At 27.3% G+C, this 4,814-nt stretch overlaps 1 protein-coding gene across 2 annotated transcripts in view; it reads right to left on the bottom strand.

The window, feature by feature from the left end:
• Positions 1 to 4,374, bottom strand: part of LOC106687086 (tachykinin-like peptides receptor 99D) — a 655,917-nt gene extending 651,543 nt beyond the window's left edge. Inside the window, exon 1 of one of the 2 annotated variants that reach the window (XM_067053117.1) lies at positions 4,316 to 4,374. The gene's annotated coding sequence lies outside the window, so the exon portion shown is untranslated. The remainder of the gene's footprint in view (positions 1 to 4,315) is intronic. The other variant, XM_067053116.1, reaches the window with a different exon arrangement.
• Positions 4,375 to 4,814: the final 440 nt, after the last annotated feature.

Raw genomic sequence — 4,814 nt, 5'->3', positions numbered from 1 at the left:
ATATATATATATACACCTACATCGCTACATTGCTTGAATAGTGGTAAAATTGAACAAAACAAAAATTATTTTATTTGACTTATTTTACACATTATATTTATTTTAACAACCCTAATAGCTTTGGGGTAGTCTACGGAGGGGCAACGGTAGAAAAAGAGACTCCCATCTACGGCAATATCTTTGAAACACGTCCATTTCAAAATAAAACCAAAACTTTTTTTTTGGTGCAATCAATGTACCACAATTGATTAATGACATATTTAAAATAAATTTGATCATTCTATCTATCAAACTAGAGCTACTGTTTTAAAAAATAAATAAATAAATAACCGTTTCATAATTAAAAAAAAAAAATTAATTTTTTGGTGCAATGTGGTATGTTAATAAAATTTTGGCTTCTTTTATTTTAGCCATAATACAAAGTTCCTTAAAATTTTATGATTTATGCTCTATAAATGAGCATTATTCATTGGTTAATATAACTTTTTTGAATAAAGAAAAACCAATTATTTTATTAACCTACAACGATAATTAATATTTTATTTACTTACCTCATGTCTCCTCTTGTTTTAATCATTTTAAGTTGTATGTGATTATGTGAAACGCTACAACCTATAAGGCCCAGGGATTTACCATTTTGTAAAGAAGTACTGTTTTTAGAAAACGGAAATACAAGAAAGGGAGGGTTATCCCTGGCTGGGAGGGCTCCCGAACCCACAAGGTTGACTCACGACTAGAGTAACAGAATAAATTATTATCTTGCTACAACCGTATTCTAACCCGGTGTCTTTGCAGTTAGTAGCACCCACATCCTTCAAGTTATATAAAATAGTACACACTCAAATTTTAACCCAAAGTTTATTTCCATGCAGTATTAAATTTATTGACTTTGGATTCATTTTGTTTTAAATTAATTGATACTTTCGACTAGAAGACTCTACATTCATTAAACCAAGATTGGAAATTTAAAAGATATTCTTAGAGCAATAATTAAACATAGTAGTAATCTAATTACATTTTCAAATTACTCTCTATACATATTTGAAGTTACTTTTAAACAAATTTGAGAGCATTCTATGTTCTCTGAGACTCGAGATATAGTGGTTTTTGAAAAATAGATATCTGTTTCTTAATTTTTTAAATTTCAGTTTAGAAAAAAATAATTAAAATTTCACCAAAAGTTTTTTTGAACAATGATGTAAGTCGATAAGAGCATTTTTACTAGTTTTAAGTAAAACACACAAATTTAAAGTAAATTTTATAATTCCAGTTCTGAAACGGCGTTATTCATTGGTTAACTCAGGTACAGAACATTTCCAACTGAAGAAAAAAAAAAATTCAAAATAACATCAAGCTAAGATTCTCTCACGATTACAAAATTTTTCTCTTCATTCTTCTATAAATATGATTTGAACAACGTAAAAAATTACTAATATGTATTTTTTTTTTTTAGTTCAACTAAAATTGATAATACTTAGTTTGTTTACTTATTTACTTACCTCATGATCTTCTCTTGTTTTAATCATTTCAAGTTGGATGTACAAGTACATAATCATATTTTAACCCAAAGTTTATTTCCATGCAATTGTATTTTTTTTTTTATACATTTCATTTTAATGTAAATGAATATTTCAAATAGAAGACACGTTCATTGAATGTATTTAAAAATTTGATTTTCTTTTTTAATAATATAAATTTAATTGACTGTAAGAGTAATACAATAATTTAATAAGGTGAATCTAACCTCTATCAAATAAGGTTATAACAACGAAGTTAATAAAAGACTTGTTTTAAACAAGAAAATGGAATTTTTAACAGTTGTATACAATAATATATATTGTTATAATTTTTATATGGTGGAATAAATAAGGAGAAATGATATCGTATCAAAAATGAAATTATAATAAATAATAGTGATAAGTAGCCTGAGAATGAGGCGATGGTTCCGAAATGTTCTTAAATTCATCAATGGGACATTTTCATTTCACCTAATTAAATTACATTTATTTGTTAAAACATTTTAATAATGGAAAACTAAATTTTTACTAACTCCTTTATCTGCTCATGAAGATTTTTTTATAATTAATTATTTTTTGTGCTTAAAAATTTTTGTTAGTGGCGACAGTTATTCATTTTAATAAATATAAATTCCTTATAATTTGATGTCCTTATTTAATGAACGCCCAACGGTTCGATCATGATAACATACAACATTGTAGTTTTTATATAAGAAATTTCTGTTAACGTTTTCGGACTTAGTCAAAAGGTTCATCACTAATAACTGATAAATTCTTTTTTGGTAGCCATTCCTTGTTCACTTCAATAACTTTTCAAATTAATTTAAATTTGATGGTGTAAGAAACATAATTCCACTTTGTGGAGTATATATTCAAATTTCAACTTTTATTTATAATATTAACTCATTAGTGAGAAATAATCCACCATTTCCTTTTCGATTGTAATAAAATGAAATTTAATAGGTTCGTTTTGATAAATATTTCAATTTCGGCAATATTTCTTAATAAGTAATTTGCAGAAATTAGTTATTTTTTACTTATAATCAGTTTGTTATTTTAGATCGACTGGTGCCTTAACCTACTGGTTCATTACTCATAGCTGATCATTTTTTTTTCGCAGCATATCTTTATACGTCTAATGACATTTCGCAATAATTATAATTTAAGGGTTGTGAGACACGCAATCCCGCTTTGTGTAGTCTATTTTTACCTGTATTTAATATTTATTTAACACTTTAGCGTGAAATAGACCCCGAATGTTAAATCAATCATTTATTTTCTGTGTTTATGATAAAATCAAATTTAATTACGATAAGATATTTTTAATTGAATGAATTTCAGAAATTAGTTTTTGTAACTTGTACTTGAATTGTTATCTGAAATTTATCGGTTCTCAGCAAAAAAAAAAAAGTTTCTGACTTTAAACCTTAAGGGTTCGTCTGTAATAACTGATAATCTTCTAATGAGGCATTTCTTCTTCTGCCCAATAATTTTTCGCATCACTTATACTTATTAAGGGTTAATCCACATTGTGTGAATTATATTTAATTTTATTCAGTATTTATCTAAAATTTTTAAGACATAAGTAATAGTCTCTGAATGTAAAATCATTCATTATTTATTCACAGTGGGATTGTGATAAACTGAAAATTAATATATTCGGTTTGCTAAAATATTTTATTATCATTCGTGAGTAATTTTCTAAAATTCGTTAGTTTTTACTTGTATTCGAGTTATTTGAGATCGAATGGGTACAAAAAAAAATCGGCAACCTTAACCCAAGGGTTCATCACTGATAACTGATCGGATCAATTGCAGTTAAAGAGTGTAATACATGTCATTCCGTTTTGTGCGGTCTATTTTGATATTTAAAATCTTAACTCTGCGGTGTGAAATAATCTATTATTCATAGTAATAAAACAAAATGTAATATAATAAGTTTTTAAAAATTTAATTTTTCAATATTTAAAAAAAAATAAAGTTTTTACTTCTTCTTGACCCAAGTTGTACTTACCACAAGGGTTCATCACAGGTGACTTATAATCTTTTTATTGAGGCATTTCGGGTCCAGATTAATAACTTTTCGCATAATTATACTTGAAGGGTGGAAGACATACTATTACACATTCTAAAGTATATTATCTATATTTACTAAATATTATTTTATAATTTTAAGACTTTTGTTAAAATATTTAATTAATTTGTTATTTGAGATGGAGTGGCTCATCGAAAAAAAATCTTATATTTTTAGTATTATTGATTTTCTTTAAATATTTTTGATTTTTGTATTTTTTTTTTTTCATATCAGTCCTATATTTTAGGCGTGATTAGCTTCACATTCTTAGGCTTGTTTTCTCCGATATTTTTTTTTGCATCAAGTGGTATTTTAAAATATATTATATATATACACGAATCCTACAAGGACATTTGTTCATTTATTTGGTTAATAAATTTTTTTTTTCTAACACTGAAATAAATTAAAAATAAATATTAGTGATTATAAAAGTCTTGGATTTGGACTTAAACAGACAGATCAGACTTGGGCAGAAACTGAGATTGTTAATTTTTTTTTTTTTTTTTTGTGGGGGGAGGGAGTTCTTCTTTAATAATATGGTCGATTATAAGTTTTTTAGAATTTACTATAAGATTTTAGGTAGAGACAAATGGTGTGTATTTTACATTATTAATTTTAAAATTTTATTTTGGATATTAAAATTGCTTTTTATAAAAGCTGGTAAGTATATTTAATGGAGAATATATGCTCTACTACGTCCTGTTTCTTTTCAGTCCATTATTACCTTGGCTGACGAAGTGGCGTAGGTCGACCGGGCGAAGTTCTGCCTGGGGCCAACGCCGGGGATGCACTGCCGCTTCGAACACCCCCTCCCCCTTCAAACCGACCCCCCTTTCTCCCCTTATACTGTCGATCTGTGGGAGTCAGTCCTCATCCGAGAGATGGAGAACTGTAGGAGGACGTTCTTGGAAGGATGTCTCTGTCCAGCAGCAGGAACTATGCAAGGAAGAGGAAGAAACCGAAAGGAAAGGTATGATAGAAATAATAGTAGTAATTCTATATAACACTTGGAAGAAGTAAAGAAAAACAAGTATATGAATGGTTCTCAAATAACAAGCAATTTTCAACAAAAAAAATACAAAATAAAAAATTTCTAAATATTCTTGGGTCTTAGCTTTGAGCTAAAATCACTATCAAGCAAAAATTGAACGAAAATTTTGCAACTAGAATTTATTTATCCAAACCAAAAAAAAAAAAAAAAATACTATCGCAAAGGAGGATCT

Source organism: Halyomorpha halys, unplaced genomic scaffold, assembly GCF_000696795.3.
Source record: "Halyomorpha halys isolate HHAL.00 unplaced genomic scaffold, Hhal_1.1 Scaffold4.1, whole genome shotgun sequence".
In the NCBI taxonomy this organism is placed as follows: Eukaryota; Metazoa; Arthropoda; class Insecta; order Hemiptera; family Pentatomidae; genus Halyomorpha; species Halyomorpha halys.
The sequence above is the reverse complement of the archived record's forward strand: the minus strand, read 5'-3'. Positions and strand labels throughout refer to the sequence as shown.